Genomic DNA, 15,157 nt, shown 5'->3' on the forward strand with positions numbered 1-15,157 from the left:
TTAGTAATGGCTTACTCTTCATAACTCTTTATATCTTCATAAAAATGCAAGAACTGACCAAACTATATTCTAAAAGGCGGTCCTTGCATTCCAAGTGGACTTTATGCGATCTCAAACGTCACATTTTTCCGGTTTCTAGCTGAATAAAGAGGGCCTGGAAAACCCCCGCCAGTGGAGACTTTGTATCACATAAAGCCGTTGATTAAAGTCCAGTACTTACTCTGTCTTTTCCTTATTTGCTTGTTCTTAATCATGTCTTCTGCTCTATCTGCGTACTTAGGCTTAATTTACTCTATATCTAACTGGTCCCATGTTAATTTCCTCCTTGAAAATTGAGTCTTCACTTGACTCCCTTCCCTTGATCGCAAGTAATCCTCTCTTATATTAAGTTTAGTTTGGCGGTCCCTAATTTTGTTCTGTTTATGAATCATCTGCTTTTGAAATGTTGTTTGTTGTTAAAAGATTTTATAAATCCCACACCCGCTTGCCTGCACAGTTTTGTTTATATATACATTTTTTTATGATGTTTCCTTTAACCTTTGCGAGACATAAAGCATAAGGAATTATATTCCATCTTTATTTGCAAAAATATTGAACATGGTCCAAAATCTACTGGGGTTCTTTGTGTAACTTTAAAGTTGGAAACTACTTTTTGACATGGTTTCTAAATATCCCCCAAAAAATATATACTAAAATTGATGTTTTGAGAAAAATGAAATTGATTAGTTTTATTAGTACTAAATTTGGTGATTTATTTTGGTTTTCAGCAAGTTAAAATCTATTGTCTTTCTGACAATATTTGGCTTCACTTGAAATTAAAGCAAAATTCACTCTGGCAAAAAGTTAACGTTTCAGGGTTAATTTTATTCAATTTATTATTAGACTCATGAGTAAGCATGTCACTACTGTAGCCTCTTGGGTGATTAACTGCTTCTGTGGCTTAAGTCATTTTTCAATAATTTATCTCTAGCTCCGTGACAGCAAAATCTGTTTGATCTTCAGGTCTCATTCCATAAACAACAAGCTATGGATTTTCCCATGAGTTTGCCTTTCATTCAGCCTCTCTGCTGTGAAATTGTAGTGTTTGCTTCCAAGCGCTTCAAAAAATAAATATTAAAAATGAAAACTAAGAACTTTTGTGTGGGATTTTGAAAGGTGTCCAGAGGTTGTTACAAAAACTGAAAAGAAAATAATTTCAAGGATTGTAAAGGAAACACATGTGTTTGCAGAGCACCTGAAAGCACCATGGGGAGGAAGGATACGTTTGTCAAAATTTGGCCTGTATTTTTCTTCATTGCCTTTGAAATCTTAAGACAACAGTCCACTGAAAACATGGAGGAAGAAAATCTGAAGCTGAATCTAGTTTCACTTTTATTATTCAAACGTATTTACTCAACTTTTGGGGGGAAATCTTTTGTCCATTTCTTAAACAAACAAAATAACATAATGCGCACAGTCTAGATGCAAGGATAAAACTTCCATGATGCACATTGCCAAAGCTTGTATCCTGCGAGATCTCACAGAAATCAAAAGAAAAATAATCATGATAGCAGAGGAGGAAGAACGTCTGCATCCATGCAGTAGCAGAGACGAAGAGGAAAAATGGCAAACTCTGAAACTGTTTGTTATTGCTTGATTTCAACCAGCAAATCCTTTGAAACGCCAACAAAAACAATAACAGCCATATTCCTGGAACAAAGGAGCAAATGCTCTGAAGGGTGGTATTGTGTCGTAAATCAAACGGTCAGGATGGCTGTCACATGGAGTTCAAGTCTGGTCTTTTGTGAACAAAGCCTTTACGTATAAAACCGCAATACGGAGTACACACTGCAGGATGTTTCACCCAAAGTTTTCTGTATGTTGTACTTTCCAAGAATCCTCTGACATGATTTCTATTGTGTCTGCAAATGATGAAAAGCTGCGTACTGCCTGAAGATAAATGTTACATAAGTTATTGGATACACAGAAGTTAGGTTTTATAGAAAATTCAGCAACTGCGAGCCAATGGGTATAACCAGGCAAAATTATCTTCAGTTACAACAGGTATTTCCAAACAAGCATAACTGCCTCAGAAAAAAAAACAAGTAAAATGACAATTTTACATTTTACTTCTTCAAGTAAAACGACAGGTTAGAAAAACTGACAGCATACAATGCAACCATGTCTGCTGAGAGGATTATTAGGGCTTTCCCTCCATCCAGAATTTGCTAGGGTAAGAAAAAGGATAGCTAACATCTCTGCAGACCCCACACATCCTGGAGACTATTTAGACTTTTGCCATCAGGTTGACACTACAGAACACTTCTTGCTAAAACCAATCACCAGGGAGACAGTTTTTCTCCCCAAGGCTGTGTTTTTGTAAATGCAGAATGCCCAGATTGATGCTATGCATAATTGCACTAATTCAACCTCGTCTTCCTCTTTTGTAAAATACACATACATGATATTTTTATTTTGCCTTTCTAAGTGCTTACATTTTAACTGAGAGCAAAGCAGTATGTGCACAAACTTGGTGAATAAGGCAGATTTTGATTCTGATGCTTTTATATGCAAAGTAATAAAGCGGTGCAAGTACTGCTTCCATCTTCAATCAGACGATGGAATGAACAGAGCTCCGTGAGATGTTCAAAATTCGGGATATTGTTTTTCAATCCAGCCCTTCTTTAAACTTTTCAACAATATTTTCTCAGAGATGTCTGCCATGTTCTTTGGTCTTCATGATGCTGTTTGTTCACTAATTTTCTCTGACAAACCTCTGAGACCTTTCCAGCTCTATTTATACTGAGATTAAATTACACACAGGTGGATTGTTATTGCTAACAATGTGACTTCAGAAGACTACAGTGGATTTTCTCTAGGGGTATCCATGAAAATAAGCTTGAAAGAAAAGGCACATAATCATGCATGACTTTTACTTTTTGCATGATTCATTTATCAGATTAAGTCTCTACAAAAAGCAGAGGGTTTTTTTGGTTGTCTCGTGAAGAAATGTGCAAAATTATTGATGGCATGAACGTTTTTGTCAGGCACTTTAACATAATTTCTGTTTGAACTGATTTGTGCCATGGATGTGAGACCTTCAGATTCTCTCTTTGCAGGCAGGTAAACATGGTGAGATCAAATACACCGGACAGTGCCCAGGATAATTTTCTCATGACTCAACAGGCGGCTCGAATTCACCTGTTCACAAAGAGAGTCCGCACCTGATCTGTGTCCTCACGCACGTAGCCTCCCTTGCTTCGCAGTGAGTCAGTCTTTCTTTGTGCCCCAAATGCTCTTCTCAGGACACTTTTCTCTAACTTTTCAGAGTATATTCAGTTAATGTGTAGAGTGATTACACAGAGAAGCAGCAATTTTCTATGAAAAAATTGTTTTAATTATAATTCATTAAGTGTTTCATGTTTCTGTGCACATATGATACTTATCAGCTAGCAGTGATGCTGCAACTATGAGCAAAAGAAGAACTGTACTCACACGGGGAACTTCCCCTTAAACAATATGCTAAAAGTAAAAAGCAGTCAACTGTAGAGTTCCTTGGAAAATATAAGGCTGATTTCACCCACCTTACTTGTAGGGATAGGTAGAGTGGTGTTTTGAACACTTGTATAGTAGGGTTTTTTTTACCAAATTTAGCCAGAATTAACATCAAAACTACTTCTACATTTATACAGTTTTGTTTTCCACCAGAAATGTTACAGGAACACATCAGAACGTCTACCTGTACAATCTGCGCTCAAGTCTTCAAATATGATATATACTGTACTTATAAAACCAAGGTTCTTGACTTTATCTTCCTAATACTTGGTATTTCTATTCCTTTTTAGTGACGTTTCGTATGTATTAAAAAGATCCTGTTAATCAAAAGCTTGTGTTGTCATCATTATGTCATCCTGAAACTGCTTAACGGTTGATTCCTGGCTGTGTGTTTCAGGTTGCATAAATATATCAAGTTGAAATATGAATAGGAGACAAGAGAGGGTGTTTTATTCACAAAGGTGAACAGATTAAGGATTACTTTGTTTCCTGACTCACCCGCTTGAAAATAAGCATAGGTATGTGCTTTGAATAACAACAAAAGTTTTGCTTCAAACCCAAATTTTCCAATTTGTGAATTTGACAATTTGAGAACATGAATCCACATTCACACATGCTCATAAGGTCAAAAACAACAAATCAGAGCCAGAAGGAGGGCCTTAGATGTTCTTCAGTTACACTCTATGGGGTGTGGTTGCCACTAAATATACTATCTTGTTTTAAATTGTAACATGTACTTTTCAGTGATGTTATAATAATTAGTATTATATATGCATGTTTTGTTTGTAGCTGTCTTTTCTTGTTTTTTTCTTTTTTTTATCTTTCTGCAGGTCTAGAGGCCGTCTTACAGTGTGACTTGTGTTCTGTCTGTGCTGCGTTCTTTCCTCCACTCCTAACTCTTGTCCCTTTAAACATTTCCCCTACCTTTCTTCCTTTAATTTCTGTACATCTGAAATAAACCCAAAGCTATTTTTGGCAACGTTTCATATCAACTCGAACACCATGGCGAAAGCCAAAATGCTCCGCTTGTGAAAGTAAATCTGTTGGGCCTCACCTTGACACTCAGAAAAATACTCTGAGTGCCACACTGCAGGACAGGACATGTTAAAAAGACATATGTCATGCTCTTGGGCACACCCACACCCTTACTCTGTTCAGCAGGTATTGTCGTTCAGTGTGCTGTAGCTGTGCTAATGGCGCAGAAACAACAGAAAAATTGCAGATTTCTCCAGTTGTCAGCAGGCTATGCAGTGAAGGAAGAGCAATGGATAGCGAGCTGTAGCACAGCAGAGAGCAAAGGTGATGAAGCTGTAAGGTGTGCTTGTTCAAGTTTTCTCAGAACTCCCTACTGCAACTACAACAAGATTGAATTTGTGGTCTGTAGCTCTTTCCACCTGAGGTAAAGTTTAATTAATTTTAAATCGAAGGATAGACCAGGTTAAAATTGTAGATTTGGTGTAGAATGTGTTTACTTTCTCGGAGCAAACTCCATTCATCAATCCATCTATTGTCCAAACTTCTTATCTCTGCAGGATCACGGGAGGCTGGTGATTAACTCTGGAGGTCATTGGGCGTGAGGCAGAGTACGACTTGATTTGTTCATTTGCATTTAGTGAAAGAATGGCACTAATGGATCCATTATTGCAGCAGTCAGACAGTAAATGGGCATAAAGAGTGGGGGAGAAAGGTCCCAAAGTGCAAAGTTGGAAACTGAGATCTTGGAATCAGAACTTTTAAATTCTCATTCAGTTCATGACCCATTGTAATAAAATAATTATATAGCAGTAACTTGCATATAATTTAATTCATCACTGCTATTGATGCTAGTTTACACATGTATCATAACTGCATTAGCAACAAGCTAATAAAAATCAGTACAGATCAGTGTTAATGAAGATGCCACCTTAAGGCCAAGCAGCTGTCATGTCTGGTTAATTTAGTATAAAAAAAAAAAACTAACAAAGAAGCAAAATAACCTTATCGTTTTTTTCTTTACCGCGCCTCATCAAATGCTTAAGTCTAGCATTAATAGTTGCTGCTTCTCTGGTGTTTTATTTGTTATGGAATCAAGGTGAGATTTTGGAACTTCCTTATTTTTGATCACCACTCAAAGTGAATGATAACATTAAGATAAGAAATTCAGATCTATAAGCGGAAGTGCGACAGCAGGATGTGTACAATGACATGTGCATGTCCGGCACGCTTTGTATCTTTGTTGGAGGCCTTCTGTTGACCAAACATGCAGACGCAATACTGTGTCCCTAGAGCCTGGGCTTGGGTCTGTCAAAAATCAGATTTATTTCCTGATAAGCAAGATCTGGGTTGTCCTCCATCTAAACAAATGTATCAAAGGCTTTCTTTCATCATGAGGAGAAAGCGGTACACAACTGGCTCCTGTTGTTTCCGTACGGCTGGTTATTAAAACCTGTGACTTACAGCATCACAAGTTAGCCTTCAGCAGCATTAACATTTGTATAAAGTCTTGTGTTATTACAATTCTTATTTTCATTCCTGTTAATCATAAAGTTGTTCCTTTTCTTCTTTTTTTGTTGCTATGTCACCAAAACTTTAAATTTTTTAATTCAATAACTGTTTTGTTTACAGAACTTAATTGTCAACATGACCACAACTTCTCAGTTTAATCCTTGGGTAGATTCCTTTAATTTATCAGGATCAAAAAACATAAATATCTTTCACCCGTCGGCAGCATTCAGGCCTTGTTTTCTTTCTTGGTTGCTTTTTTTTGTTAGAAACCCAAACACAAACATGTCATCCTCCTTTTTAAGGGCTTTGAGCATAATTGGCTGATAGGATCTAATAATGTGCTGTGCCAAAAAGGGTTGGCTGTTGAAGTGCAGGGATCTGTCCACTTCATGAATAGGACTGTGACCATCCAAGAGGTTCTCAAAGGCATCACTGGCAAAACCATGGATACCAAACTGACTCTGGATGACAGCTCTAACCCAGAGAGGGTCACAGTTATGTAGGTCTGTGTTTCTTAACAATTCTCACAGACTGTCTCTACGGACAACAGTTTCTCAGCTTGTTTGTGACTATTGCTCCATTACTTTGTTCCAGACTGCGATATCTTTTTGTCGGTCCAGCAGACGTCTGACTGATGAAATTGTTTTGGGGAGAGAAGTTGTGCTGAGTTCAACTCAACTATGATTGATCAACATTAAAAATAAAAGCTTTTATTGTACTATGACTGAAATCATGCTCTTTTTTTCCTCCTTTGTGCTTGAATGTGGAATTCTCACTTCCATGTGTATTTGTTAGAAAAACTGTTTTTATATGTTTGTCACTGTGTTTCCACAGCTGAGCAAATCAATTTACCAGTAACTTATTTCACAGAAAGAACAATGGATTTCTACAGTTTATCTTGATGCTTCCTTTGTGTCCATTAATTAGACCTGAAACCTCAGCAATCAACACGTCTCAAACTGGGATATCTATCTGAACAGAGCCTATCAGGAAGACCGATAACCTAGTGTTTGTATGCAAGCAGACTCTCTTACTGCCATTCAAAAATTCAATGTCTGTCTCTCTTTAAAGATAATAATTTCCAATGTGTCGTCACACAAGCCTAGAGCAATACAATAGGCTCTATCAAGAGTCAACACGAATGCATGTGTGTGTGTACCGCTTCACTGTTCATAGTACCTCAGTGCAATAGGTGAGCTTTTATTTAACCCCTTAAAGGAACAGTCAGGACCTCATGGAGTGGGGCTCCATGAAAGGGTTAGCAACAGTTGGTACATACTGGATTTATTGCTATGAACAGAAAATCACAATGGGCTTGGAGAAGCAGGAGATAATTCTCTCACACAGGAGTGAGGCTAATGGTTAGCATAACGGGGGCAATACAAGGGGATCAGACAGATAACTTCTTTACCAACACCCTGTGAAAAACAAGACCTTTATAGATTTCTGCTGTTTTTGTATTTTTAATCACACTGAAATATTTAACATTATTGTACACATTTTAATATCAGACAAATATAACCCCATTTATTACAAAAATGCCGTTTTAAAATGATGATTTCACTTGTTATGAGTGAAAATCTGTTGAAACAGGCTGGCTCTTTGTAGAAATAATTGCCTCCTAATAACTGGTTGTACCACCCTTGGGAGGAACACCTACCACCAAGTATTTTGCAATAACTGACAATAAGTCTTTTACTTCGCTGCTGAGTACTTTTGGTGCACAATTTATTTCAGAATCATTTTCATTCAGCCATTTTGGTGGGGCTACGACTCAAAACAGTCTGTTTGAGGTTACGTCACATCATCTCACTTAGATTTAAGGCAAAATATTGAGTAGGCCTGTCACAACTCATTTTGTTTTAGTTCATTCAGATGTTTTTTTTTCTGTTTGAGTCACTGAGAGATCAAGTTACTGGTGTGGTTCAGATCATACTCCTTTAACATAACCCAATTGTGTAATGTTTTGTAGGTTTTTTTATAAGACCAAAATGCAGACAGGAACTAGGGATAAAATTTGTGATGGTTTAAAAACTACACATTTCAAACAGAGCATGGAGAGGACATGGAGCACAGATAAAGTAACAGGCACTTTGATGGAAAAATCAATGCAGGTGAGTTAAACAGGGGGTTAGAAAAGAGCAAACATACAGCTTCCTTTGAGTAATTAACACAAAGAAAGCTGAATTTAGACATATAGAAACTACAAACCAAACTGAAAAAAACTAACATTGTTCTTTTAGAAACAAAATGACATTTTACAATAAGCAGGTTGTTTTGTCCCTAATGTTCACCACTATTCCGTGTTTTCTCTGTAAATTGCTGGAATCCAAAGTAGAAAATGTCATGATCCGTGTTTCTGTGTATTTACTTTTAGGGTTTTCTGTGTTCAGTTTCCTTCCTGTGAGTCTCTGTTCCTGCGTCTTCCCCATTGATTGCTTCCCAGATGTATCTCATTCCTTGATTACCCTCCCTGTGTATTTAAGTCCACCTGTTGTCTTTATCTCTTGTCTGATCGTTGTCGTATGTCAGTTGTTGTGTGTCGGCTCTCCAGTTGAACTGAGAAGTCCTGGTCTGCTTAGCTCTCGTTTTCTGTCTTAAATGTATCAGTTGCTACCGGTAACTAGCTCTGTGCTATACTCTCTGCCGTGCCACCTGTATCGGACTGTGTGAGCTTCAACATTAATTCATAATTTTCTTCACAACCTGGGTCCTGTGTTCATCCTCACCACGTCTGACCACGTAATTTATGACAGAAAAGGGTTTGAGACGTTTTTTATAAACTCATGTTGATGACTTTGTTTCTTATGTATTCTTGAATTTCTTTAGATCAAGATCTCGTTATATCTGTTTTTTTTTTTTTCAAAGGTTGTACCCCAGTTGCATCTAGAGAAAATGAAAACAATTTTGATGATTATAAATAGGTAACTCCTTCAACAAAGAGTTGTGTGTGCTTCTGGGAGAAAGGTAACCAAAAGAAATGATGATTTCATATTGCTGTTATTCAACATATGAAAAAAATCACATGCTGATGGAAAATACAACTTGTATAGCAAGGCAAATCTTTTTACTCCAATATGAAGAAACTTTCTGATTCACTATTCTGTAGATTGATTTTGATGAGATTTTTATATTTTTAAACACCAGTGCTATCTTTATTCATGCTCTCTTTGTTAACGGGGACAGCTAAGCAAATTAGCCAAGCACCCGGAACGCCAATGAAGACTTACGTAAAGGTGAAAAGTTGTAACAAAGCCATGATTATAATGCGCTGAAACTGTTTCTTGGCAGAGCTGCTGCTCTCTAATTTGTTGAAAACAATTGCCAAGAATTTGCTCAGTGGTTTCCAACAAACTGGTCAGGTGATTGATCAGCTGGCTTTCATGGAAGGAGTTTCCTGTTTCCCTTGATCTTTTAAAGGATTTTCATTTTTCAAGCCCTTGTGGTGTAGCAAAACGTGATTAAAGACGCTGCAAAGCTGCCCACCTCTCATGACAGTTTTGTTTTGCATGTTGCTTACTTGTTTCCTTATATAGCAATAAGTACTACAGCCAATAATATATGCCTGTGACAATGTACAAATATTGATAAATTCAAACTCTTGACCATTGGCCTGAATTATGAGTTTATTAAAATACTCTGCTTTGCTTGCAGGCGTAGGAAGCAAACTCCAAACTGACCAGATGTTATTGCTCAATGAGCAACTCAATAATTGAGTACTCTGGAGCAAATTCACGTGGAAACACATGGGCATTGTCTCTACTTTTGTTTACTCAAACTCTTGCTTCACCAACACAAAGAATGTTATTGTTTCTAAGAATTTAGAGTTTTTGCATAACATTCCTACACACGTGTTAACGCCACTTTATGCTCAAAGTACAGAAACAGTGAAATTTAGCTTAGTGCAGATGATCTCTCAGAAGGTTTCAATGATTTTTAAATAAAATCAAATTCTTTATAGTCATTGTGTAAGCATAAAGCAAAATTCAGCACACTGAAGAGCCGGGTTTTATTTTAAATTAAAATGGATAAAATACATAATGCATAGCAACCATAGAGATAATCCTCTGAAAATTGCTTTAAGTTAATGTGGTATTATGTTTAATGTGGTGCTTAAAATTCAAAGTTTATTGTGGTAACAACTTTGGGAATAGCAAGGTTTTGATGGACCTGTAGCGTTCTTCAGAAGGCTTCATTCAGTTCAGACAAATGATGGGCAACAACATATGAAAGGTCAAGATTATTTAAAAAAAATCCAAAACTTCTACTAATGATGAGCAAATGGAGTAAGAGATCCAAAAACAAACCATGAAGACACGAACCATCATTTTCCCTGATTTAATGTCAAACACTCAGAAAAAAGTCTTTTCCACTATTATTATTAAACGTATGTAAACATCTGGTTTTAACTGTGTAACCAAGACAGAGACAAAAAATATTTAAAATAACCCTAAATCCACCATGAGCTGATACAGATCTCTGGCCTACATGGCGACAGTCCACTGATTACACAACATCTTTTAGTTTAGGTAGGTTGTGACTCCAAGCAGTGCTCTAAAAACGTAGACATCTCTTAAGAAAAAGAAATCCAGAGCAGTTGCTTGACAAACAAACTAAAACATTTACACAAACTGGTTAAACAAGCATTTAATTTGAGTGATTCACAAGATAAAATGAAGATTCAGGTTCAGAAGAAATAGTTGCAGCAGACATTTTCAACAACCTATAACAAGTGTGACAGGATTTAAAGAAAACAGGAACGTGATCCAAGGGCTCTGACTGTTTTTCAGTTCCACTCTGGTTGTGAAACTTGGAGATAAAGCACAGAAGTTAACATATGGCCAGGTGTGGTAACAACTCAAGTTCTCAAAAGACTGTGTGGCATTTCTCTACAAAACTTTTCCATATCTTGTTTGCATTCCATGTTTAGAAAAAATCTTTTTCTGATAATTTATTATGTAATCCGTGGTTCCTCAGGAAGGTTAAGGTAGCTGTGTTTCCAATGACAACATAATTACAGAATTTCATTTAGAAAATATATGTGCTCCATGGGAAAACTCTCTCTTTTTTTAAATAAAAATGTTGGCACTAGATTGGGATGGTTTAGATAGACTAAAGAATTTCACAATGGAAGCAATTTTTTGCATCATACATGTCACATGATTAACAACCAGATGTTGCCTCTGGGAAACCATGAAGAAGAAGACAACAGGAAGTAGTTTGAGGATCTTGGGACCGCATGTTTTTCATGTTGACTAACTAATGTGTGATTCTAATACCTTTTCTTATTTACTGGAAACACTGCAATTGCAAAGTTGTGTTTTTTCAACATTAGCGGAATATGGACAACGTTTTCTGCACATTTATAATGGAAATGCAACTAGAGTGGATGAAATGCTCAAATAGTCATTTTGCAGACACACAGACATTTTCAGTGTTCATTACATTTTAGATTTAAGATAATGCATTGTGAGTTTAAAATCTGTTTCTTTCCCTGTGAGAAAAATGTATTTCTGCACTTGTTGGCACCCATGTGCCGGTGCAGCATTACTCATAGCTTTTGGCACTGTGGAGGCCTGGCACAACCCAAAAGCTAACCAGAATGAACCGACTGCTCCCAAACGAGCCAGATTCCACAGAAGGACTGAATGCACTTTCTTTTTTTCCCCATTATGCCTCACACATCTTTGTGAGGTTACCCATTCCCAACAAGGCCCTGATTCACAGTGACCAATTCTGTAGCTCTGCTCACTGCCTGCTACAGAAGCGCAGTAGACCGGGCAGCTGGAAAAAAAAACATGGCTCTAGATCTCTGCTGAACTGCTGACACACTCCTTTCAGTGCAGGACCCACAAAGGCTGCGTTACTGCTGCTGCTGGCCCCGAAGGCTGCCAGGAATTAAGATGCCACTGAGGTGTGTGATTGTGTTTGGAACTAAATGTGTTTAATTCCTCACTAATTAAACATCCGGGAACAAAGGAGGCCAGTATATAATATCAAACTTGTAAATGTCATTGTGAATGTTTAGTGGTAAGCTTTCCCATGACCTTGTTGCCATTGTGATGTTTGGTGAGGAATTTACATTACCCAAACTTATTGGTTGGTGTATTGAGCTTCTAATTAATCCGTTTAAGTAGTTGTTAAAATCTCTTCAATGGATCTGATTTACAGTTTTTGCTGAAAGAGAGACTTCGTATTGAGTGCCCATTGATGTCACTTTGACATATGTGGTAATGTCACTACATTCAATTTGAATTCTCAGGACCAATAAACAAATAAACACCAGAACTATCTCCTGGGTTTTGACCAACTGGTAGCCCACATTCACAAAAGAATCAAAAAGTCACGCTGAACAGGGAACACACCTACTTCTCTCCTCACCATTTTCTGCAATTAGAAAAACATCACTCCATTGGCTCCCTTCAGTACCGTGCGGAAAGAAAAAACAGATTGTCGCATTGCATTAGTGTGAGTGTGCGGTGTTTGCTGAAGCTCATTGGAGCATCTCTGAGGTCTGGATCCCCAGAGCCAAATGAGGTAAGAGGTGAACCAAGCCAAAACAGAGAACATGGAGGACCATGGTCCTCTTCTGTGAGGTAATTAATAAGAGTGTGTGTCCATCCTGTCACTGCACACCAGTGTCACACAGTAACTGAGAAGGTAGGAAAATTTGCAAGTGGCAACAACTCTGTTGTTTGTCTCCACTAAATGAATATGGCACCCATAGTAGGCCATTACAATCTGGTAAAGCATTTTGAGGAAGAAACACTGTAACTCAACACAACTACTGTCATCATAAACTCAAGTAATAACTAGAACTGCACTGTTATTATATGCAGTTGAATTTAATATTTGTCTTGTAAAATCCCTTGGAAAGACATTTGTTATGCCTTGGACCCACGTTAATAAAATTATTCAAACAGAATGATAAGTCACACCCTCAAACGACATATTCCATCTGACCGTCCCTTATTAGATTGATGTTAAGACTTAAGCTAAAAACATGACAAGAGTTGCACTAAAAAGTGGCAAGAGAAGGTCATAATAGCTGCTATTTGCATCGTGCCAAAAGTCATGTTTAGATTGACAACTTTCTGCCGACTGGTCTAAATCTAATTGTTCAGAATTGTGTTTTAATTGCATCTAATTGGATTTACTGGATTGAATGACATGATTTTTGCTGATATGAACTCAGTTGAGTCTGTTTTGTTTTTTTTGTTTGTTTTTTTTTTTTACATAAAATGAACTGAAATAAATGTTGTCTTTGCGTGAGTGTGTGCATGCATGATTGTTGGTCCTGTGTGCCTTGGGAATTGAACTGAGTGCCTCATTTGAGAGAAAATTATATCAATATATTAAAAGAAAAATAGCTAAGAAATTAGAAAATTGTCCAAGCACAGCTGGAAGTTAATTAATAAATTGTGTTTTAATGGTAAAAGAGGAAATTCGTAATGTGGAACAATTTTTTTAATGGAACTGGAAGGATAGTTTCAGTGCTTCTTGTGATCAGGCAAAGTGGTGAGAGCTTCGTAAATGTGGAGGCAGGAAACCTGAAGCGATCTGTTGTTTGCACGATTGCAATGCATTATTAACCTTGCAACCTGTGACAGAGGGAATGCCATATCATCCAGGTCATTCAGGACTACACTGGCTCTGCATGGATTGTGGCATGACCAGTAACACACTCACCCTGTGTCTGATGCTGCATAATTCACTAGTTGCTCTTTAATTTTTTTCCCTCTCTCATTTTTACTTGTGGTTGTTGATTTTGAAGCTTCTTGCTCTCTTTGCTCCTCCCTCTTTGTGATTTGACAAAGGTTGAGTACAGAGAACAAATCAGTCAGTAAGTTCTAAAACTAAATTATAAAAAGGTCAACCAAAAGTGATATTTGTTAAGAAATTGAGACATGAAACTTTCAGTATTTTCACAGGATAAAAACAGACCGGTTTTCTCCTTTAGTTTAAATGAACACTATGCTGATGACTATTTCATGGGGCTGATTAGCAAATGAATTTATGGTGAAAATAGGATCATATGAATGGATTATTAAATTATTCCTCTAAAATCCATTTTTACTAGCATATACAGGGATATAAATAAAATATTTGAAATCAATTTTGTAATAGAAACCAAATAATCAAAGCTTGGCATTCATGATGCGTTCCAAAATCAAAATCACTGCTGACCAAAATTAATATGATAGGTCCCCAAAACTTTTGAAAAAACATTGGAGACAGATGAGGCAAAAATTAAACTTTCTGAAAAGTGTGAATCTGATTATATTTGACATAGAGTAAAGCATTTCAGAAATAAAGCATCTTACTGCCAATAAAATATGTGAGTGGCAGTATGATGGTGCTGGAATCGCTTTTGTGCTGAAGAGCCATGATTCTGTTTTCTAGCAGAAAATCCTGAAGGTGAAGATTTCTCCATCAGTTGGTGACTTTAAACTTAACTACACTTGAGTTTACGTAGCTGGTCTGAAACACACCAACAAGTTAAACTTGAAACTGCAAAAAAAAGAAAATGTTAAGCCAAAGTCCAAATTTAAATAAAACAGAGATTCTGTTGCAGGATCTTAAACAGACCGCTGATGGCTGTTGTTGATGTCAAGGGTGATGTAACCATTATACAAAGTTTGGGATTTTTCCCATAAAGTCAGTATACCTGGGATAACATTTTTCACTTGATAACTGAAAGGGAAAACTAAAATCTGTATTTTGTATTTATCCTTGTCTGGCTGGTGATCTGACTCACTTAAATGTGACATGAGCATTAAACAGAATCTGGATGTAGTGGGACTAATACATTTTCACATTATGTAAAAATATTGCATTTAACTGTGTCAATGTCAACATTTATGGGGCAGGAGTTCATAAGTTTCTTATTTCTTCCTAACCTTTTTTGAGCATTTTAAGTTTATTGTAGTATAAAAATGTGTCTTTTGCATTCCTTGTTCATTTGTGTGATTTTATACTCCTATCATGTTCGAAATAAATAAATAAAACAACACTGTACAACAATGGATTAATTCACCAGTTTATATCTCAATCACTTCGTCATACTTCTTCTGTTTCTTCCTGATTCTCTTTGGGTAAAAGCGAACCTTGAGAGGCAATTGGCACGAAGGAGAAGCCA

At 36.9% G+C, this 15,157-nt stretch overlaps 1 long non-coding RNA gene across 1 annotated transcript; it reads left to right on the plus strand.

Annotated features, from left to right (window-relative positions):
* Nucleotides 1-4,164: 4,164 nt before the first annotated feature.
* On the plus strand, nucleotides 4,165-6,739 carry LOC106918236 (uncharacterized). Its single transcript, XR_015762962.1, has 4 exons — nucleotides 4,165-4,933; nucleotides 5,067-5,117; nucleotides 6,373-6,521; nucleotides 6,613-6,739. It is a non-coding gene; the product is annotated as an uncharacterized LOC106918236 (long non-coding RNA).
* Nucleotides 6,740-15,157: the final 8,418 nt, after the last annotated feature.

Source organism: Poecilia mexicana, unplaced genomic scaffold, assembly GCF_051168715.1.
Source record: "Poecilia mexicana isolate PSO_F unplaced genomic scaffold, ASM5116871v1 scaffold_5, whole genome shotgun sequence".
Classification (NCBI taxonomy): Eukaryota; Metazoa; Chordata; class Actinopteri; order Cyprinodontiformes; family Poeciliidae; genus Poecilia; species Poecilia mexicana.